The sequence below is a fragment of the Ambystoma mexicanum genome, chromosome 12, assembly GCF_040938575.1.
Source record: "Ambystoma mexicanum isolate Mex_15411 chromosome 12, UKY_AmexF1_1, whole genome shotgun sequence".
NCBI classification, from domain to species: domain Eukaryota; kingdom Metazoa; phylum Chordata; class Amphibia; order Caudata; family Ambystomatidae; genus Ambystoma; species Ambystoma mexicanum.
This window is the reverse complement of record NC_090936.1, coordinates 1117812148-1117836958: the sequence shown is the minus strand read 5'-3', so window position 1 is coordinate 1117836958 and position 24811 is coordinate 1117812148.

Here is a 24811-nt window from a genome sequence, read left to right as displayed (position 1 = left end):
CCTATTTCTAGCTGGGGGTCTTTTGCTTTCCTCTTTTTGTCAGCCCATTCTTTGGCTTTCTTCTTCTTCTCGGCGTCCTGTTCCCTTATGGCTGCATCTTCTTCCGGTATGTATTCCACCCACTGGGGGATGTGTGTTCGGGGTCGGTATCTCACCATGAGTTCAGCTGGTGGTTTCCTCGTCGCGTCATGCTGAGTTTTCCTGTAGCCTCTGAGCATACTGCAGATGGCTTGCGCATGAGGTACTTGCTCAGCTACAGCTTTCTGACTGGTTAGTTTGATAGTGGCCATGAACCGTTCCACCATTCCGTTGGCTTGGGGCCAGATTGGTGTAACCTTCTGATGATGGAACCAAAGGTGGTCTGCAAGTTTGGCAAATTTGCGTCATTGGAACGGGGATCCGTTGTCTGTCTTGGCGATGTTGGGGATGCCCCATTCACTGAATAGCTCGTCTATGATGGGCGCTGTTTCAGCGAATGATGTCGATGGGGTTTGCTTGATGAACGGGAACCTTGAGTATTCGTCGATGATTACAAGCAGGTATCCTCCTTCTTCCAGGGGTCCATAGAAGTCCATCGCAACTTTTTGCCAGGGCCTCGCTGGAAGTGTTGTTGGTTGTAGGGGGTTCGGGGCTGACCCCTTTGCTGCTAGTTGGCAGCATGTCTTCCACTACGGTGTCCATGTGGGGAAACCAGACGTGATTTCTTAGGATCTTCTTTGTATTGTCAATCCCCCTGTGGCCCTCGCGGGCTAGTGTTACTAGCGTCTTCCGTAGATCTTTTGGAGCCACTAGCCTGTTTCCACGTAGCAGTATGCATTGATCTGTGGCTACTAGTTATCTGTGTATTTTGGCTAGTCGGTCAAGGTCTTTCTTGTCCACCCCCACCCCTCCGTTTCCTCTTTCCTGGCACCCTCTCCATTTGTTGGAGCAGGTGAGGCGAATGGCAGCTTTGATTGTCGGGTTGGCCTTACTTCTTTCTGCAAATATTGCCGTTGATATTGTTGGTGGCATGGCGTTGGAGGATAGTTAAGAGATGTATTCTTCGGCCTCATGGGCTAGGGCGTCGTCACTTTTCATTAGTGGGTGCCCGGGACAGGTAGTCTGCTGGATTGGCCTCTCCTCCAGGCTTGTGGACAATCATATAGTCATATTCTTGTAGTCTTATCCCCCAGCGCTCAATGCGGGAGGCATCTTGATTTTGGGATTCCCAAATATTGAGAGGAGTGCTTGATGGTCTGTTATAAGCATGAATTTCCAGGCAATTACAAAGTGGGGAAACTTTTTGCAGGCCCATCCTGCTGCAAGGCTTTCCCGCTCGGCTTGAGAGTAGGCCCTCTCGGTGTGGGATAGGGCTCGGCTGGCGTATGCCACAACTGCGTGTCAAGTGTTGTCCTTGGTGTCGGTCTGGGCTAGGATGGCTCCAAAACCAACTGGGCTAGCATCCACTGCGATGATGGTGTGCCACTCTGGATGGAAGTATGCTAGTTGGCGGTGGTTGGTGAAGTTGTCCTTTATGGTTATAAATGCCGCCTGGCAGTGGAGGTCCCAGACAAATGGTTGGTCCTTTTGTAGGAGAACTCGAAGTGGGTCGGTGATCGTGGCGTAATTTGGGAGGTAATGCGCACAGTATCCCGCCATCCTTAGGAAGGAGCACAGTTCTGCCGTTGTCGTGGGGCCTGGAGGTCAGTTATTGCTTTTATTTTGTCCGGGTCGGCCTTTATGCCTCTGTCTGAAAATATGTGACCAAAGAATCTCAGGCTGGTCTTGTTGATGTCATATTTGGATCCGTTTAAGGTTAGTCCCGATTCTTGGAGGGTCTTGCAGACGGCTGTGAGGGCTCTATTGTGCTGTTCTTGGTCTCTTCCGAAGATCAGAATATCATCGCTGTAGTTTAGCGCGTTCATTTTGGATGATATCAGGCGTCTGATTGTCTCTTGAAAAATTTCTGCGGTGGAAGATATGCCAAAATTAAGCTGTTTGTATCTAAACAGCCCTTCGTGTGTCGCAAAGGTGGTGAAACCGGGTTTAGTACGAGCTGGTGGTAGCCCTGATTGAGGTCTAGTTTCTAAAAGTGTGTTGCCTGGTTTAACCTGATAAGCATGTCTTCTAGGCTTTGGCCTGGGTGTCTCTCTCTTTGGATGGCAGTGTTTGGGAGCGCATGTTGACTTGTCCTTGGGCACGATTACTATGGGGGATACCCATGGTGTTGGTCCTTCTGATTTTTCTATGATGTCATTGAGGAAGAGGAGTTGGATCTCCTTTGACACTTGTGCCTGGAGGTGGAAACCCACCTTGCGGGGGTGTTGTGGCATTGGCGTGACCTCGGGATCAATGTGCAGTTTGACAACATAATTTTTGAGCATGCCTACCCCTTTAAACAGTTTGGGGAATTGAGCTTTGAGGTCCTCTTTCGTGAGGGGTCGGCATGTTCTTGACATGATGGTTTCTCATGCTGATGGGTGTCCCTTTATCATTTCTGACTGGTTGTATTGTAGATCAATGAATGCTAGGGCTCTGGCCGTCCGGTAACTGAGGAGACAGTGACCTATAGAGGGGCTCCTTATGACGTGAATTGTGGAGGTTACTGTGAGGTCGCGATGTGTCTGGTCACATTGGAATTGTCCTTTGGATGTCATGGGCAGGGCCGCTCCCCACTGGAAAATGTGCGTTTTGGATTTCCGCAGAGGGTAGAAGTGGCATTGACAAGCTACAATTCCTCATTCATGAGGTTTACCATCGCTCCAGTGTCAATGACAAATTGGTTCCTGGCATTTCCCATCTGTATCATGGGGGCTGGTGTGTCCTCAATGTCGACACTGAGGAGTCGGACATATTCCCTGTTGTATCCGTCCTGTAGGTATTGGGGTTGATGAACCTCTTCTTTCTGATATCTTGGCGGGGAGTTAGCATATGGATCCGTGTCCAGGGGGAAGGGCAGGATGTGACCGTACTGCTCGTGGGGTGGTGGGTTGTCCCTCATATATAGTCTCTATTGTGTTGATATTTGCATCGGGTCATGTTGGCGGGTGTCGTAGAGCTCATGATCTTTCCTGTCGGGTTCAATTTGTAGTCCTTCCAGTGCTCTCACTGTGTTTGGGCGTTGGTAAATGTTCGTGGGGTAGGCCACTCCTCTTTCGATGAGACGCTGGTCCCGATGCCCTCTGTGTGTCTCTGACGCGCAACCTATAGTCTGTTGGTGGTTAGGGTTCCCTTCGGGAAGCTGTTCCTTGCACATCGCTTGAAAGTGGTTTTCTTGTCCACATCGTATACATCGTTGGCCGATGGCAGGGCATGGTCCTCTGTGTGAGTACTCAAACCCGCAGCGGTAGCATTGCCGGTCACTCTGTGTCTGCTGTGGGGGGTACCTGGATGTTGATTTGGTTTGCAAGATTGGGTATCGAGGGTAAGGGTAAGGGTTTATGGTGGCCATGATGTCACCCTTTTTGGGATTTTCAATGGCCGCAGCCTGGACGTCAATTCTTTCATATACCCTGGCTAAGTCCAGTACTTCTCTGAGGGAGAGGGGTTTCTTTAGCAGATGTTTTCTGAACATTGAGGATATGCACCCTTCTATTATGCGCAGTCTGAATGCTTTGTCGTCGTTAAAGTTGGCGAAATCACACTTGGTGATTTTTCTCTGAAGGCGGATGACAAATTCCCCTATTGACTCGTGGGGGAGTTGAGCACGTTGATTGATAGTCACGATTGGGCGTTATGACAAGATTCTCGTTGATGGCTTCTAGAAGTTTCGGGTAGGGGGCGCGGTCTTGCGGAGGGATCGTGCGTATTATGTTTTTGATTTCTTTCCCTGCGACATTGGTAAAGATAGTGATTATGTTCGTGGGGTTCTTGTGTGCCAATGGCACCCACAAAATCCTCAAATTCTTCGACCCATTCTTCCCACCGCTGGCCCTGGTCGTGGTGTGGGTTAAGTGTGAATGGCATGGGCCTTCTCATTAGGCTGGCATGTGAGGAGAGGCCTCCTGGTGATGGTGGAGGGGCATTAGCGTCGGCTGCGACCGGGGCAGACATGGTGGTGCCGATGGGTGTTTAGCGTGGGGCTCAGGCACCGTGGCGCAAATTGAGCAGTGTACAGGTGTGTGTACTCTTTCAGAAGGTGGCTTTCCTGTCACTTTTATTTGGGGCAGTGTGCTCTTAGTTTCTGCCCGTGAATACGATGTGAACATTTTAGGTGGTTCCCCTTTCTTTCAGGGCTGCTGGTGAGATGTTGGTTGTCTCCTTTGCACTAATGTAATGTCACAATATGGGAGACACAGGGTACCGTATGTTGCTGTATGCTTGGATTGTTTATATGTCACATGATGGAAGACACGGGGTTCTGTTTCTGTGGCCGTTACTTGCCTTTGTTTTTGTTTCCCACTGGAGCTCCTAGACTGGTGGCGGAAGGATACGCGTTGATCTATGTTGTTAGTCCTCCTGAAGCTGGAGCCTCGCGGTCAGTGGCAATTTCTTCTGTGCTGCGATCCGCGAGCTGCTGCACCATCCGCACTGATATAGCGGATCACTCCTTCTGGCAGGTGCGCGGGCCCACCTATTCCGTTGGGTGCACGGGCCCCATCCTGGCGTCTTTGTTGTAGGGCTCACGGGCCCACATTAGGCGCACAGTTCCCATGTTAGCTCCTCCTCTGCTGGGCTCATGGGCCCACCAACTCCCCCTCTGCTGGGCTCATGGGCCCACGATTACTTCACCTCTGCTGGGCTCACGGGCCCACATTGTCTGCTGTGCGCACAGGCCCACGTTGGTTCCACTTCTGCTGGGCACACAGGCCCGCTGATCCTCCCTCTGTTGGGCTCACGGGCCCACGGTTACTCGACCTCTGCTGGGCTCACGGGCCCACATTGACTGCTGGGCGCAGAGGCCCTCCTGTTGACTCCACTTCTGCTGGGCTCACGGGCCCGCGTTCATTCCTCTTCCGCAAGGCTCATAAGCTCACTGTTGCTGCAGCAGAGCGAGAGCTCGTTTCGGCTTCATCGCCAGTTGTTGCGGGCCTCTTCCCAATCATTCACATACCAAAGATACGCGGAGCCTCGGATAAAGATAACCTTCTTTATTGCCTTTCACATCCTAACTGCCGTTCCCCTTTTCCCATCCCTCGCTTTCCGCCCTCCTCCCTCCTTGGTGTGTGTCCTTTCCCTTAAAGGGCCTTTGTCCCTTTTTAGTGACGTACAACACCATTCAATTGGGTATTAAGGGAACTGATCAAATTTGCACTTTGTGAAGAGGGCAGTGTTGCAGCCTCTAGGCTCCTGCATTAGTTACTGGCAATTTGGCATTCTGATGTAAGATCAACGCTGGTTAGTCAGAGTCCTTGTTCCGCTTTATTCCTTTTCTCTTATGAAGGAAATGAGACTGTTTTACGATAGGGCAGGAACTCAGCTAAGGAGCCGAGCGGCCTGGCGTGCAATAGAGAGTAGCCTTTAATCTTGTACTTACAGATTGCAGAGAATACTATGTGCTCCAGCAGGTAAGTAGAAGCACAGGACATAAGGGATGCTCACACTCACACCTGGCTGCTCAACCTGCCTCTCAATGACTGTCATGAATAGAACAGTCAGCAGGTCACTCACACATCATTCCACACTCTCGTGGCATTTTGCATTAGGCTGGGTGATGAAAGCACACCACCCAAACCTACTAAAATGTATTAAAAGCTGTTCTGAGGTAGAACCACATGGCAGGTATTCTGCCAGCCTGAGAAGTCCACATGTCTTCCGGCACAAAGAGGCTAACACTTCTGAAATGATGGGCAAACAATGCCTGTTAATCCAAATAGTTCTTGTTAGGGTAGATGTCTTTCTTTGTGTGAAATCCCCCAGCACTGTTTAGCTGGACACCTGGATTATTATGCTAATTCTCCTCAGTGAGTGGGAAACTTGTTCTGCTTCACTTCGCTTTTAACTCTGGTGGATGGAACCTTTTGGACAACTTTTGGCATCTACAACTTTCTAAAGCAGCATGCAACACTTTCTGTGCAGTGTTGCTGTGTGCTCCAAGAGCTTCCCCCTCATTGATTCTTTATTTCCCTGACTAGCTCCTAAAGTTACATGGGGAAGGGAATACTTTTTATGACTTTTGTCTTTTATTTTTTAGATCAGCACATTCCACCTTCAGTGGAGCGCTGATAGGAGGGCCTTATTATGAGTCCGTCGGTAACCGCAGCGGTAAAACCGCCTGGTTACTGCCGGACTCGTATTACCATTCCGCCTCCGTGACTCCCGGAATTACCAGGGCATTACAGCCCCGGTGTCCCAGGAGTCACGGAGGCGGAATGGTGTTAATCCCCATTCCCATTGAGTCCCATAGGACTCAATGGGAATGGGGAAGTGGAAACACCGGCACCATCTCGTGATGGTGCTGGTGTTTCCACGTCCACCTGCAGGCGGGCGGTGTTAAACCCGCCAGGTCTAGCCTCCCGCCTGCAGGACTCGGGATCGGGCGGTCCGGAATTAACAGTGGCGGCGGGTTTACCGCCACTGTTAATTCCGGACCGCCCGACCTGTAATGAGGCTATCCCTTTTCTCAAGTCTCCAGTACCGAATTGTTACTGTGACAAGTTATGCATGACATTTTGGGAACTTTTGTTACAGGCTTTCTTCGTGGATGTGATGAGGGACACAGGGTACACAAGTTACCCAAAATGATGGTCTTACTTTTTTTAAAGCCCTGATCTAGAGGGCTTGTTCTTTCTGGGTCCTTCTTCTACCTATCTTAGTGGGGGAAGGCTCCTTTGTCTTTGCCAGGCTTCCCAAGGAAAGCCCACGAAGGGTCTCTAAAGGGAAAGAAATGGGGGAGGTGACCAAAACTATCATGTCCTTTGTCCTGCAATGCGCTTGACTGAAACCAGTTCAGACTGGGAGCCTGGCTGTCCACATTGAAGCCCTGAGATTTGAATGGTGCATGGGACATGATTGGTGGACTCAGCCAGTGTTCTTGGATACATTCTGATGTCCTGAAGCTGAAAAACAGAGTCGACCACTGGAACAGATGTTTCCAAAGAAGAAGAATGAAGTAAGACACCACCAGCAACTTCCAACGACCATCAGAACCTTTTGAGTAACCGCTACTATCCTCACCTCCTCCATCCAAGCAACAGGGAAGATCCAAAGAGGACAGATTCATCCCATGGATTGGTGGACATAACCAGTCCCAAGATGAACTACAAAGTGGGCAATCCTTGGAAGAGCTGCGACCTCCACGGCCTTCATACTCCCAATACCCAGGGTCCGGTGCTGCATCATTGTGCATTATTGCCAGAAGCACAGTTTCCCCTGAAACTATGAGGGGCAGCCCCCTAAACCTGCATCAACTTGAATTGGCTCCCAAAAGTCCCCTCACGAGAAGTAAGGCCAGAGAAACTGAGGAGAGTTGACCACTGCGACAACTGTCGTTCCATTGAGCCTGAAAAAGGTGCCAAACCATGAATATCCTTTGTTGGGCGTCCATCTGCACGAGAGCTCACAACAGATCCACCAACATCCCCTTCTCCTGTTGTCAAGACTGAGGAACCTGTGATCAGGTTTACTGTCGACTCACCACTGGAACCGTCCTGCTGCAATTGGTTCTTCACTCAAAGGTACTGTCCCACTCCTTGTACAATTTACCTGGAGTCTGATTGATTGATGCTGTGAGACTAGGGGCTGCAGATAGCTTGTATCTTGCACCCTCCCAGGTCCCCATAGAGGTACATTGGGGTGGACAATCCATTGAGCTCTTGTGGTAAAGCCACCTGCATTAGGACACTGGTTCTTGGGGCAATCCTTAGGGGTGGTTACCAAAACCTCCCTGAGCTTCTTTTTAACCAACATTATTACTTACCTCCAACAGTAGTGAATCCTGCTGAATACTAACTCTTTGAACATTGTACTTGACCTTCCTGCCTTTTCCTTGCCTCAGCACTGGTCACTGGTGGCCCATTGATCCATCTGAACTTTGAGTGTCTTATACAAGATAGGTCTGACCTATTAAGACAGGCTCTGGTCAAAGTTATGAACAGTTATAAAGAGTTTAAATAGTTTGCATATATGTTTTAAAGTTGGTTAAGTGATTTGTTGCCCACATAATCTATTTTGAACATACTTACCTGAGGAAACATATGGTTTACCTATTCTAAGAATATTGCAAGTGATCTTATACTGTGGATGTACGCCTACAACAGTGTGCCTTAGTGTATATAATAAAGATATTTTTTTATATAACTCTACAGTATCATAGTGTTTACTTGAACCAGTGTGTGCTCTGAGGTATGTGTTCCTACTACAGCCCTCCTCCCTCCTTACATTAAGCTTACCTGCTCATCCATTGCTACCATACGTTTGGGTACTTCAGGCCAAATCTAAGCAGTGTAACCCTGTCCACCCAAAGTGGGGTTTCCTAAGTTCTGACATACACAGCAACTTCTGTAAACAAATAAACTAACATTTCTGTTAAGGCCTACACAGACCCTCAATTTCCCATTGCTTTTGGTCACTAAAGCAACAGGCGACAACCAATCTGAGCTTTAATTTATCTCTATTATCCCCTTTTGGAGCATTGTGCCTTGTTCAGCCTTTAAATTCTCCCTCATATGGTGAGGCACAGACCTGGAACTGCTTCATCATTGACTCCAATGTGGTGTTCATAGTCTCTCAGCCTATCTAACTCTTCCGAGAACACCTCCGGAAACTCTTCTGTCTCCTTGTCTTCCAATAGAGCTACAGTCAGAGGTTCTTTCAAGCTAGCCTGAATCCAAATGTCCAGCTCAACTTGCTCATCCCAACCCAACAGGGATGGCCCCTTACTGGCCTTGTAAATATTAGCCATGCACCTCCTACCATTGTATTTGGTTCACTTTGAAACGTGTCAACCATCTCAATTCCCACCTCACCATGTGCATACGGCTTGATGTCATGTTCTGCCAGGTCATCCATTCTTCACCCTAGCACTTTGGTTTACATATTTATTGAAACTGGGTGAGCCGCTGTCCACTTTCATTGGTACGGTTTTCCCATTGACCCACAAATCATCTTTCGGCCCCTTTCTTTAGCCCATTATAGATGATATTTAGAAGGCATTTCTAATCTGTGCTGGAGGGCCTGTGATAGACAGGACTGGGTTATTTCCTGCTGCGGTCACTGGACAGAGGTAAACGGTTTTAGTGCACCAATTGTGCCCATCATGCATATGCGTGCAAAGTGGACCATTTTCTTGCATTTGAGAAATATGGCACTTTTCCCAGGGCAAAATAAACCAGTGGACAGATGCTTATTGCTTCCACACATGAAGCATTTCACCTCCCTTGCACCAGCTGAACTCTTCCTTGCAGTCTTGAGTTCACATACCTTCTGGGCCTGCCTTTCTACCTTCATGTTCCTCATCTAATGGGCTGTTCAATCCATACCCCTGGCCATGTCAACCACCTCTTCCAGCATCAAATGCTTGGTGAGTAGTTTTACTTGCACTTTAGGATTGTTGGTGCAACAAACTAAATGATCTCTAATGAGCGAGCTAGCCAAGGACCCAAAATCGCATGTTTGGCTCAGTGTTCTGAGCTCGGCAACATAATTCTCCAATGGTTATTGAGGGTCCTGAGCTCTCTGAAAGAACTTGTGCCACTCAAACGTTGTGTTCTTCTTAGGCTCAAAATGGTCCTGAAGTTTCCTGGCCACGGTTGCAAAGTCATCCCACTCGGAATTATCATTACCACCACCTGGTCTGGTGGATTTGATGCCAGAATACCGGCAAACTCATAATGAAGGCTAATGTTTTTAGTGTGATCTCTTTACAACTTTGTACGACCCCTCTTCATAGTAGCACAGCGAGGTGGTAGGTGATTTGTCGCACGGTTTTGGCATGCAAGAGCGGTGAGGGTAGCGTGTGAGTTGACTTGTCCTGATTATGCGAGGATGGTGAGGGGTTTGCGGAGTGGTTTGTCTTTTACAGCTGTTGATGAGAAGTTTATTTATCATAATTATGTTATAGCTCAAAGAACTTTATCATAATATACAAAATAGACGGGTACAAATAAATACAGTAGATAAAATACAAACAGAAGTACAAGAAACAATCATCTCATCAAGTGCAATCGTCATATGCAGACATCATATGCATATACAATTATCATATATACATGCTGCATAATACGTTCATTACAATTCATGATAATTCATAATTATTGGAGGGTAAATATGTGTAACCAATCCCAACTCACTCAATCCATCCTATATCACACCATTAAAATAATAAAATACTTGTGAATGTACAAAATACAGTATAAAATATACCTTAAGGCCAGAAAGAGAATATTGTCCCATTTTGTCCAAATTAGGACATTTAGATCGATTTCCCTACCATTCCCAGTTTAAGAAGTTCATTCCTTGTGATATGCATTGACTTATGACATGCGTTGAAGGAATAACCCCAAAAAGGCTTTGGGCCTCATTACACGGATGGCGGAGAACCATGGCGCTACTAGCGCCATGGTTCATGCCGATAAAATACCGGCACCGCCTTGGCGGAAAGGGGAATTACCGCCCCATTCCAAGGTTGGCGGGGCAGTAATTCCCCCTTCCACCATTGCCCTTCCCCATTCCCATTTCTGCCCCATAGGGCATAATGGCAATGGGGAAGGCGCTAATTACGGTACCGCAAATTGCGGTACCGTAATTAGCCCCTTGGGTCCCTTTGCGGGTTAGTTTTTAACGCCTGCAAAAAGCGGGCGTTAAATTCCCCAACCCGCAAAGGGACCTCGTAGTAAGGTGGTAAGGATTTACCGGTCCCGGTAAAATACCGTTACCGGTAAATCCTTACCGCCATCCGTGTAATGAGGCCCTTTGTCTTAACAGTATAAAGATCAGAAACAAAAGGCCCCAGCCACTTTATATATAAAGCAGCATATTTTTTACACTCCGTCAGAACATGTTGGGCGGTCTCAAGCACACAAGAGCGAAAGCTCCTAGCATATTTAGGAACTCCCTGCTCAGGCCCAATCGAGGTAGTTTTCCAATTCTTAACAAAAGCATAAATCTACGCAATTCTGGGGAGGCACAAAGTTTGATATAACCTTGTGGGGTTTTACAGTAGTGATCAATTAGATCCACGGAGGTGCGATAGCTAGTAAGTCTAGCAAGGTGTGCATAGTTTTCGCACCAATCCCATTGTTCAAGTTACCAACAGCTTTACTAGTCAGTCTTTGTGGGCTATCCTCCCAAACAGGCTTCCAGCACATGTTTACAAAGTCTACATGTACAAGGGAGGGAAGAGATGCCAATTTAGTAGTCAGCGGTTGTTGGCCCAGTAGAATGAACACTGAGAAAATGGGTGCCTTACGTGCCTTTAAAAACATAAGGCTTCTCCTTTTAATTACCGTAGGGAGAGAGAGATAAGACCTAACTCAAGGCGGATAATTTCTATTGGGACACTAGGTCCCAGCCCCAACATTTTCCTTCAAGCACGTTAACCCAAGAGAGTCCTTCATACTAATAGCTTCAAGTCCAAACAATACAGAGGGGCATAAGCATTGCCTACATAAAGTCAGAACACTGTTCAAGCTATAGCATATTTAATTTTGACAATGTCCTACTTTTTCTTTCTTCTTTCAAATCTGCATAATCATCCTTGGCAGTAAATTTGACTCCCATGTACTTATAGCTCCCATGTATTCAATCGCTCAATAGCATTCCCAGCAATGACCAGCGTGGGAGTGACCACCTGCTTATGTGAAAAGTGCATTAGCTTAGTCTTTCCTAGATTCAGTACCAGGTCGTGTTCCAAGGCATAGTTTTGCAGGACTTCCACAGATCTTTTTAGTCCTGCAAAAGTATGGTCAAAGATGATATGATCATCTGCGTTTGAAAGGCAAGAAACTTTAGTCCCCATTAATTTAGGCGGGCAAGTGAAGGACATTTCCAGTGCTTTAGGAAGTTCAGATAAATAGATATTAAATAACAGCGGCGAAAGAGAGCACCCCTGTTTTACTCCCCAATTAGTTCTTATAGAAGAGGAAACCAGACCGTGGTTATCTAGCCTATCTTGGACTAAGGAATTCTCATGTAGCCCCATAATTGGTAATAGCAGATCCTGTCGCCAGGCCAGTTGAGTAATTTTTCCCCAGAGTATGCCACTATAGACAGTATCGAATGTGGCCCTGAAATCGATCAAGGCCACGTAAAGGCCGGGTTGGCCTTTGCTCTTAGTTACCTTAATCTAAGAGTCAAATAACCACAGACAATGGGCAGTGCCAGAACCCGCCAGAAACCCATTTGGAATTTGCTCAGTGAACTTTTAGATTCCACCCACGTGGTTAATCTTCCTAACAAAAGCGACGCACCAGTTTTGCCAGTTGCATCTAGCACGGCAAGTAATCTAAAATTCGTAAGACATCTTCTAGGCCCTTTCTTATGAATTGGTATCAGAATCGAGGCACGCCATGATAGTGGGATCGACCCTTCATCGCTTACTTTATTAAATAAGCGATATATTATTTCTGCCCAAAATATCGGGCCAGGTGCTCTCATATCTATTAGCACACAAATGTTCATCCTGATCTCCTCACTAGAGAACCTAATATTAAACTTACCTGCAGGTAGCAAGGGGTTATTCCTGCATACTGAGGGGGCATAAAAACATTTGCTAATATGATGCAACCATTCGTGTTCCCCAATAACCCAGATCTCCTGTGGAGATATTTTCAACTAGAAACCCCTCAACAGTTTCCATAGCTTTCGTGAGTCCTTAGTTTTAGAGATAGCAACCAAATATTGCCATTGCGCAGTTCTACCAGATAGTATCCTATCCTGCCCATCTTCTGTATCTATGTTTATCCTTATTCATTTCGGCCAAAGCTTCTGCAGGGGTACAGGCATTATTTTGAATCATACTTAATTCATGCCTTAAAAGTTTTTTAGCTTCACGTATCACCCGATCTAAACTGCATTCCTTATTCCCTTTGAACAGCAGAGAGTAATATTTATTTTTTAGCTGCCAAGGTTCTGGTACTATCCTTAATCTTTTCCTCATTACCATCTGCCGTTAAGCATATCACAGAAGAGAGACAATTGTCACCTTGCAAGCTATAAACGTTGCCAGCTTTCTCAACACTCTTGTCAGTCCACCGAATCCTACAACCTGCAGGGTTTGTTTTGAGTTACCCAGCCTGCCCACAATAGCGGATGGTAGAATTCCTGACTATGGGCCTGATCACTACTTTGGCGGTAACCCTTAAATCCGTCGGTAGCGCTATTACTGCTGGATTTAAGGGTCCGCCAAATCAGGACTTCGGCGGATTTCGCCCCAGCTCTGAGCTTGGGGGAAATCCGCCAGAAATTTGCGCTATTACCGCCGGCGGGAAATCCGCCGGTGATAAGAGCGTGAATTTTCCGCATTGAGCCCAATGGGGAATGGGGCATTCCCGAATGGGCTCAATGGGGAATGGGGAATTACATTACCACCGAACTTGTGATCTGGCGCTATTAGCGGATAATTCTTCGGCTAGTCAGGACTGAAACTGCCCCAATATCTTGTCACACATATTCACCAGTACTTTCGTTGTGAACTGCAAAACAGAGAATTGGGCTAAAGGTGAACACGGTTGTCCCATATGGTCGATAGTAGAGACCATCTTCCCCAGTCATCCACAGGGCATATATTGGGCAATGACAAAACTCTATTTCCCGTCTCCTCCATGGCACCCTGCTCAAAAACAGATCTTTCTGACGTATCCCCCACCACATCACCTGCATCAATGGGTGGGTGGACTTGGACCGCCAACTCCCCCTGCGTCGAGAGCTGTTGATAGAACTGGTCACTGAAGAAAATAGCATAGGGCCAGTAGGGAATGGTTGTTATTCATCGACGTAAAGGTGAGGTCCAAGTGGGAACTATTATTGCCCCTGCATGGAATTGCACCACTGGGAGCCAGGTTGTCGTTAGCCATCGGTGGTGGGGGGTGCTTGGATTTAGATTCAGTTAAAAAATAAGAATCAATAGTACTAGTTCCGGATTCTTCATTTTGCTTACCCCTGGGTGAGCTGGTTACCCGTGCTCTGGAAGAGTTTGCACTATTTTCCTTAGCACGGTTTCGGGTGCCCAATCAAAGCCTGGTTTTTGGAGCTCGCTCATCCTGCACAGGCAAAGTCAGTAGGCAGTGAGAAAATAGTAGCAACTGCAAAGACTGCCGCAAACAACTCGCACAACTGGTGAGAACTAGAATTGAGTAATGTGAGGGATATGCATGTCTGGTTCCTTCAGTGTTGTATGTCCCTGTTGTTGTGTCTTGCTCCATTAAAGGGGGAAGGTATGTTTTGACTTTCCTTTTCCTTTGTATTCTGCTCTGGATGCATCTGAGACCATGAGTGCCTGCATGTAGAATGTTGAGTGAATGTTCTCTGCTGAGTGTTGTGCGAATGTCAGTTGATCTGAGGCTGGCTGATAGAGGGGGTGGCCGGTGGATGTGCCCCTTATCTACCTGTCTTGCGGATTGTAACATGTTACTGGTAAACTGAAACTGAGTAAAGAACATTCCTTGTTGGTACCTGAGTCTGTGTATCATCTCTGGCCAAGACACCTCATTACTATAATGAGCTAATCGTAGACATATTGTTTTTCAAACAGTGTCACCCATGCTACATTATTTGAGAAATCTAGAAAAGTGTTGGGTCTCTAATCCAAATGTGCTCTTTCCAGAGCAATCCCAGGGGCGTGCATGTGGTCTCACAAGTAGGTGACATTGTAGCCCACATATCCTCACATCTGGACACTTCCTATGGCAGAGACATTGCCAAAATGCCTCTTCTCCTGAGAGATGGACGTGGGGAAGCATACATCCTTGCATCGAGCCAGCCTAGTCCCATATCGGACATACTTGAGAAATTGCAGGTTAACTGAAGTACAGTTCTATAATTAGGAACATCACAGTAACTTTTTGATAGCAAGTGTAGAATAGTGGAATATTTTTAGATCTCTTTAAATACCACTTACATTTTAGGATTACAATAGGACTATGGGAAAACTAAGGTCCTGATTCATAAACATTATTAATTACCGGCAAGTGCCGGGCTTGTGACCATTAAACTACTTGCAAAAATGCCTTTGTGCAGAGAAGAACACTGTAGCCATGGCCCTCTTTTCCAGTTTGGCAGTATTCTGTTGGTAAATCCACTGGGATACCACCAAACGTAATTATTGTTGTCGCCACTTAGTGATAGGCAGAGTTAGTCGCCCATTTTTCTGGTGAAAATAGGACACCACCGGTGGTAATTTCACCAATTTTGCAGATTTTTTGGTGGAAAATATGAGGTTTTGCCTCCAGCATGGTGCTGAAGGTAAATCATCCACTCAAAGGCCAAACTCGGAATATGGCAGAGAGATAAATGTGGTGGTAATTTGGTTACCACCACTTTTGTACCGCTTCACCATACTCGTAATGAGGGAATGCGCCTTATCATACCTTGACTATGGCTCATCCTGGTTTGTTAGAGCACTTTGTGTTCATAGATCTAACAGCAGAAGAACCAAACAAATCACTTCGAGTTTGAAGTCCACTAATTGCCCTGGAATTGCCATGTCACTAAAAGGTTATCAAGGAATGCACTCGTGTGGCATCAGCAATCAACACACATATAATAAAGTCCTTGTTAAAAGACTCCAGCATTCCTGAAAATGTAAAGCTGACTTGGATAACACCTCTTCAAAAAAAAGATCTCCCTCGACCCTGAAAATGGTGTCAATTACCTTCCTATTTCCAATGTTCCCTTTTTGTAAATAATTCCAGATAAGGCAAGTAAAATTCATCTCCAGGTTCATTTACAATTCTTGCAACTGCTGGTAGACAGGCAATCAGATTTCTGTCCGTACAAAAGTACCAAGTTGGCACTGATGGATGTAAATGACAATCCCGTTGCGATGTGTTGTCGAGGGCTTCACTGACGTGCTGACGCTAGGGGATTTGTCTGCAGTTTTTGATACATTGGATCACGGTATCCTATTACAGTGTTTAAAGGATGTAGACTGTTGATCAGATACTGGCATAACTTGGTGTGAGTCTTTCTTAACCAAGAGAATTTGCAAAGACAAAATTAAGTATCCTCCATTTCCCTGTTGTAATTTGAAATCTATAGTAAACGCATTGAATGACCTATCGACAGACCTGGCTGCTGTCTTTGAGAACTGAGCAATTGACACCCTGATCATGTTTCAACTAGAAGGACGTCCCCCGGATAACATATCACGCATTCAATCTATTTTTTAAAAAATAGGCTCCTGGATGTCAAAAAACTGGCTTGGGCTAAATCGAGAGAACACAGACATTCGTTTGGTTCTGCCCATGGGCGTAATTTTAGGGCGTAATTTTAGGGGGTACGGGGGTGTTTGTCCCCCCCAACTTTCATGGCACACCATTTTGTCCCCATTCATTTGGCTGGGGCACCTTTTTTTCAGATGTCATGTCTCCCCCAACATTTCCAGCAACGTCTGCCTCAATACATGATGACAAAGGAAATTGATTTGAAAGGACATCTTCCACAATAATGGCAGGGATGTCATTTCACCAAAATGCAAGGGGTAGCGGAAGTGACATCACATTAACCTTGACCTCCAATGACATCACAGGGTGTGATGTCATTTGACCCCACCCCCAAAGTAACATCACAGGAAGCGATTGAACACAACCTTCCACACCTTGGCAAAAGAGGGAATGGCATCACATAGCATTGTTCCTGAGTACACTCTGACAAATATGGTTACGGTATCACTATAATGTGATATACATTTCATACAATAATGGATCACCATATGTATGGATAATATCGGTGTGTATAGGACCATATTATTACCAAATTACTGTGAATGCAAGAAGACGTCCAATGTCAAATGATAATGATGTGTTATTATATAGCACTTATGCTTAAGAGCTTTATATAGAACAAATATACATACATATTTCACCCAACCTGTGGTGGCACTCATTGTGCACCCCTCGAAATAAGCGTACCCCGCTCACGCCAGGCCAATCATGTGTAAAACCCCCTGCGCACCCCTCGGAATACGCGTATCCTGCTCGTGCCAGGCCAATCGCGTGTAAAACTCCACACGCACCCCTCGGAATATGCGTGCCCCGCTTGCGGCAGGCCAATCCCATGTAAAACTCCCCACGCACCCCTCGGAATACTCGTACCCCACTCGTGCCAGGCCAAACGCATGTAAAACTCCCCACGCACCCCTCGGAATATGCGTACCCGCTCGCGCTAGGCCAATCGCATGTAAAACTCCACACGCACACCTCGGAATACACGTACCCCGCTCGCGCCAGGCCAATCGCGTGTAAAACTCCCAGCGCACCCCTCAGAATACGCGTACCACACTCGCGCCAGGCCAATCGCGTGTAAAACTCCTTGCATCCCCTCGGGATACATGTACTCCTCCCGCCCACCCCTCGGACTACGTGTACCCGCTCGCACCTGGCCAATCACATCTAAAACTCCTCGCGCACCCCTCGGAATATGCGTACCCCGCTTGCGCCAGGCCAATCGCGTGGATAAAGTCCCCCCTGTGGTGTGTGCTGGCTGTGGGGCATGTGCAGGGGTCATGGGCTGCCTGTGGGGCATGGGGAGGGGTGATGGGCTGCCTGAGGGTCATGGTCAGGGGTGATGGGCTGCCTGCAGGTCATGGTCTGGGGTGATGGGCTGCCTGTGGGGCATGGGGAGGGGTGATGGGCTACCTGTGGGTCATGGTCTGGGGTGATGGGCTGCTTGAGGGGCATGTGGAGGGTTGGAGGGGTATTCCCTGTGGTGTGGGCTGCCTGCAGGTCATTGTCAGGGGTGATGGGCTGCCTGCGGGGCATGGGGAGGGGTGATGGGCTTCCTGTGCGTATTCCAGGAGTGTGCAGGGAGTTTTACACGCAATTGGCCTGGCGCGAGCGGGGTACGCGTATTCCGGGGGAGCGCGGGGAGTTTCACACACGATTGGCCTGGAGAGAGCGGGGTACGCGTATTCTAGGGGTGCGTGGGGAGTTTTACACGCAATTGGCCTGGCGCGAGTGGGGTACGCATATTCCGGGAGTGAGCGGGGAGTTTCACACGTGATAGGCCTGGTGCGAGCTGAGGGGTGCACAGGGAGTTTTACATGTGATTGGCCTGGCGCGAGCGGGGTATGTGTATTCCGGGGGTGCGCGGAGAGTTTCACATGCGGTTTGGCAGTGTGGGCCCACACCACAGGGGACCACCCTACACCCCTAGGCATGCCCCACAGGCATCCCATCACCCCTGACCATGCCCCGCAAGCAGCCATCAGCCCTGGCCATGACACGCAGGCAGCCCATCACCCCTGACCATGCCCCGCAGGCAGCCCATAATCCCTGACCATGCCCCGCAGGCAGTCCATCACCCCTGACCATGCCCCGCAGGCAGCCCATCACCCCTCCCCATGCACCGCAGGCAGCCCACATGGCACCATTTACTTGGGAGCCCCGACACATGTCCCCCCACCCCCATTCACGGCAACCTGCCAGCAGGCCCCGACTCATGTCCCCCACCCCGCCTCCATTGACGTCAACCTGCAAGCAGGCCCCGACTCATGTCCCCCACCCCACCCCCATTGACGGCAACCTGCCAGCAGGCCCCAATTCATGTCCCCCACCCCAGCCCCATTGACAGCAACCTGCCAGCAAGCCCCGACTCATGTCCTCCCACCCAACATGTCATCTAAATCCAGACCCATGGCCCTTATGGCCACCCAAATCCCACCCCATGCCACCCCAGTCCAAACACCTAACCAAGCATTCCATCCACTCCACATTCAATTCCCCATGTCATGATAGAAACCAAATAACCAGCATGCCCATCAATACATGTCCGTCAGACCCACACAATGGTGACACATGACTGAGAAAACCCACATTGTGACATGCAAAAACCAATGAGAGAAGACCACACAAATAAAGTAGAGAAAAAAATATGTATTAAATCCTAAACTGAATGAATAAAACGAAAGCACAAAAGAAGAAAAAAAATGAATCCAAGTCCGGAAGTCCAAAATTAAGCAAAAAAAAGGAAGGCTGAAAACAATAAAATCCAAAGTAAAATGGCTCCAAAACGTCAGTCCATAAAACAAAATCCAAAGTTCCAAAAAAAGAAAAGCTTTACTCCATGGGTCAAATAAAAAAAGTAAATCCAGGTCTGTAACTATATACAAATGAATATTAAATTGTCCATGAGCTCAACAATCCAAAGGAAACCTAACCAAAAACGTACCTAATAAATAACTATTTACAATAAGGCGGAGCATAGTTCATGCGCCCAAGAGAAATATTAAGAAAAAAGGAAACCTACATAACTGTTTTCAAAGGCAGCGGGCTAGTCCGACGGCTCACTCATTGATGTCCCGGGCCAGGGCATCGTTGAACTCCACTTCAATGTCCCGGAGGCGGGCCTCTTCCCTGGCCCCGAAGTCTTGCAGGGATGCAGCCATGGCCTTCTCCAATTCCCTGCGAGTTGCCTAGAGGCACTCAGCCCGCCGCAACGCCCAGTGAATGGAGTTCACCCTGACCATTGTGAGCCGTGCCCTCTCTGCCCGCTGCCGCTCCGCACCTATCCGCAGGCCCAACCGCTGCCACACGGAAGACACTCCCAATCCTGGGTCCTCCTGCCCACCGGCCAATGCCTGCCCCGATGATGTAGAGGGCCCCGACGCCACATGCCTCATATGCAGAGCCTACCGCCGCCTTTCTGCTGCCTGCCGCTGCCGCCACGACTGCCTCTGGGTAGATGGCAACACCGGGGGCCGTCGTGCAGGTGTCCTGCTTGTATATGCCTGCACATCATCCGTTGCCAGGGGTCCAGTTGCATGGGTGACCACCTGTGCTGGAGCTCCGACTCGCGACTGTGGCAGGGATGGGATCTCCACCAGGCTGGCTGTGTTGGTTGTGGCAGGTCCACAGGGGACCCTGGTGGCATCGGGGCTGGAAGACGGCACGGAGAACGACTGGCGTATAGTGTGTACAGAGGAGGAGAGGGCCACAAGATTGGCCGACACATGGAGGAAACCCCCGACCATGATCCCTCCCAACTGGGCCACGTTGCCACACATCTCTTCGTGATGACTTGCGTGGTCCCCCCAAGAAGCACGCACGTCATCACAAATGTCACGTGGACGCAACGCGACATCAATCAGGACAGACTCAATCCTGTCATGGGTTCCATGTCCGAAGGTAGAGGAGTGCCAGATGACGTGGACCTCCCCCCTACCTGCAGACAGGCCTAAAACGGGGCATCCCTGCTGGTGCATGGCGATGCAGTCACAGTGTCAGGGACAGTGACATGCACAGGGCCTTCCGTGGCGACCTGTGCTGCATCCTCCCCCTGGACTGCACCACTTGCACCAGTGGTACCACCCCCACCAGGCCCCATGTGCGGCTCTGAAGCGGCTTCCTCCTCCTCCATAAACACCACCAACCTGGATGGCTGCACACCGTCTTTCGCCATCGCAAGCCCCTGTGGGGGCTCACCCGCCCCTTCCGCTGCAGCCATAGTGGCGTTCGCGGCACCAGTCCCCTCGCCCACGGATGATGGAATTTCCTGGGATGGTGACTGGGCCTTGCGTCATCGGCCAGTGGAGGCATCCCTGCCGCTTTCCTCCACAGCGCCGTCTCCGCCCCCCTTCTTAACTCGCCGCTGTGTAAAGGGAGACATTGAACACAAGCATCAGGGTACTGTACAATAGTCCCTTAGACAGAAAGGAATAGCACATGAGTGGCACTGTCAAATGTCACTTCCAACATGTCCCTCCACAACACATTGATCAGTGCAGGCAACACACATGCAGGAACAGGCATGGCACATGCAACAAACATATGCATCCATGTCCAAGGCACAGTAGAAACATCCAATGGTGGGCTGAAACTCACATGCATCATGGGACATGCTGATCGCATGCACACACATCACCGGAGGGTCATGCATCTGGCCCCATATACCCCCAGACACAGTGGATACAAGGATGACTAGGCTGTATCAGTGAATCAACACATCGTCACGACATGTCTCATGAATCCATGGCGTTGACCTGTCACTCACACACTGCTCAAACACATGGACATGAACACCATGCATGTCCATGACAGCAGCACCCATCTATCACACCCCAAACATGTCCAAATACAGACACAGGTATGCATACATGTGTGCATTCTGCATTCTGCGCCACATAATGCATTGTAACACATACACCTCCATGTGAGTCACGTCTGACTGGACTCACATGCAGCACCATCATGTCCCTGCACACACACATCCATACATGACCCATGTCATACATACAGCCAAGTAGCTAACTAACATCACACTGCAACATGCACTGTTTAAAACAGGAATGCATGTGCACTTACTGCTCGACTCCAGACGGGCCTGCATCCTGAGGATCTGGTGATGAAGCACTGGGCAAATGCGCTCCAGGACGGTAAGGTGGACCCGGCGCCCCACTGCATCCGCTGCGTCCAAGAGGCGCCGGGCCTTCTTGAGGGTCCTGGACTTGTAGTCCCCCCAGCACTTCTGGACCTGTTTGATGTCACGGGGTGCCACCCCCTCCACGTGGATGGCACCCACTATGTCCTTCCAGATCCTCTTCCGCCCTTCCTTGTCGGCACGCGATGGTGTGAAGAGGGCATCATAATGCCCCAGGACTTGCTCCACCAGGATGCCAACTTCATTAGCATTGAAGCTGGAAGCCCTCTGCCTCCCTGCTGGGGGGTTGCCACTGGTGCCGGATGGTGTTGTGTCGGACATGGCAACCCCCGAGGCAGGTGTGGGTGGGCAACTGGGTCCTGGGGCTGGGCTTGGAGCAATGGGATACCAGTCGGGAGTCTTCTGTTCCAGCAGGGGTGGTCACAGCAACTGGACCCCAGCAGATGGCTGATGTGCAGGCACCAAATGGCAGGACACTGTTGGCAGCAGGCAGGCAGGCAGGCAGCAGCAGATGGCTTGTGGAGGCTCCCCAGTGGTCTGGGGGGCAGGAAAATGGCCTTCTGGGCAGGAGCGTGGTCTTCCGTGTGTTGTTGCGTGGCCAGCTTGTTGCAGAGTGAATTGGCACGTGAAAAAACAGCACGTCAGCGTGTAATTTGAGGAAAGGGCCTTAGCAAGTAAGCGTGTAAGGGACGTAACACGTGCAGGCATTTCCTTCAGTGGAGACCGACGTTTGTGTTTTTCCTACTTTGTGGTACACACACGATTACTTCACAGTGGTTACAGTGCCTACGCGTATTTCTTTTCCACGTGATGAGTCACGCAGGCTATTGCACGCTATTTTTCCCACTGCGGGTGCCCCTGTTTGTCACGTACCCCATTTATTGAGGTCATAGTAGCCCGCGTGTTAATACTACGTACTGTGTGAGGTTTCTTTACACACACGTGGGCTACAGCGGTTGCGTATACGTTTTTCTTGTATTTTTCGGGTGCCTGAGCGTTGCGTGAACATCATTTATCCCCAGGGTCCACAGGCAGCCTTGCAGGAGCACAGGGGTGCGTCTTCTGTCACGTACCCTGCCCCCTTCACCACAATTGACCAGGACAACTGTTCAGTGCAGCTCCCATTGGCATTGTTACATCCGTGCCATGGTTTTGAGGCCACCAAAGGTTATGGGGGCTCAGTTGGGTGTCCTGCCAGTGTTGGGAGTGGTCTGGCACGTGGCCGGGGTGACCAGGGAGTATGTGGAGTCCAGGGTGGCCAGGGTGGCCGTAGTGCGGGAAGAGGCAGGGGTGCACCACAGAGGCAGCATGTCCAGCCACATGCTGGTGCAGCCATGCCACCACCCCCTGTGGCTCCAGGTGATGCTGCTGTTGCATCCGACCCTGGCACCTTGCGACCCGACAGTAAGTAACATGTGCTGACACGGGCCGCGGTAGTGGTATCTGTAGGAGCAGCTGTGGTGACCACCACACAACCCGCCACCCGCCAGGGTTACTCATAATATGGCGGTATGGTATGGACAGTGCCAGTGACGTACCGACACCGTCTATGGCGTTCCGCCATACTCATAATGACCCCCTTTGTATGTGTGGGAGATTTTTCCCAAGTGAGTTCATCAGGTCCATGTCAGGTGTGAATGTGTCATGCCTGTTCACATTTCTCCCGTTGCACTTAATGACGATTGTGTCATGTGTTGTGCATTTGGTTGGCTGTTCAGCTGTTGCATGCCATGGCATGGCATGGAGGACAGGGGTCATGGGTGTTGGGAGAGTTTGGGTGACATACCAGTGATTTACATGGCCTGTTTTGACGGGGGTGGTGGGATATGCACCTTGCATCTGTTCCTTTTGGTTATGATTGAGTAGCTAAGGAAGCACACAATGTAGCACTTCCGTGAAAACATTCTCAGGGTGTTAAGGTTGTGACAGCTGACTGTCATTTTGTCATCATCGATTGTCACCTGGTATGTGCCAGGCCTGTGTGCACTCCGCAGGGGTGGGATCTTAGGTGTAAAATGTGGCCACAAGCTGGGTCTGGGCTGCCTCGCCATGTACCCTTTCCCCTCCCATGAGCAGTGCATATGCATGTGGTTGGGGATGTGGGGGCACCACCATGTCCACCGGTACCCCATGCCGTGTTGCGATGTTGTGCAGGGCACATGCTGCCACAATGATCACAATGATCCCTGAGAAACTGGTGCCCAAGTTAAATATTGCATTGACTGAGATGCACCATTTAAGTCCCTTCACTGGCAATACACACCCACCACCCACACAGGTGGAACGCTGATACCGCCCATTTACATTATGGTCTCTGATGCATGCGCAGGTGTCAAGCATGCAGCCGCCAATCAATAATTGGAGAAGACCAAGAAGCCAAGAATCAGGGGCGTGCATGCAGGTCACAATGGGTCCAGCCTGCATGTGCATGCATTTGCCATTTTGGTGCAATCCCACAACTCACTGTTTTCTCAGAAACATGCTTTGATAAAACCAAAAATCTTTAAATTAAATGTATAACATAATTTTGAAAAAGTCTATGTCCGTGAACCTTTAAGGGACGTGATTTCTTGAAACAATCAACATGTCCATTGGAGCACCAATTGAAGGCTAACGTGTAACCCCTAAACTCGAAGCGGTATCCCCAAGCAGTCCATCATGCCTGTTACTTAATCCAGGAATAGCAAGCCAGCTCCCAGTGGAGATTTGCCACAGCCAAAATCTAACAGTCTACAGATGTAGAGTAAAACATGGATTTCCAAATGAGACACACGCATCTTTTAAAAGGATAGAAGTTGTTTTATTTTAAAATGTTGTTTATGCAATATATTTATAACAAATATCGGTATTTATGCATTGTTCAATGTGTTTCTGCTGTTGATTCTGCACGCCATATAGAATGTATTGACTGCCATAAGAAGTGTTGTCCAATTAAACATGTGATGCAAGGCTGATGTTGACCGTGTAGTTTGCGGGAACAGTCAAAGTTTTCAGTAATAAAAATAAAAAAACACTAGCAAATGTTGGTTTTTGTGTGGACATGAGAAATGCATTTTCTAGACACAGCTATAATGATACTGCCTGTTTTGGGTGAGTAGGGGCATGCAGTGGGTGATGATATATGGACGTGCATGACCACGGGCAGTCAGTGGATGGGTACAAGTACAAACAACACCCACAGGCCATGTGTTCCTCCTCCCAACCCATTTATTTCCTGTATTCACTTCCCATGCCAATAGCTTTTGGCTTATAATGAGTGCTCCTACCAGGTCCACCTACAAGCCAAAACTAACACTAATCTGTCTAGCAGTCTTACGCCAGAAAATAGTGCTATTGTTAACACGCTGTGACGTCTGACCTG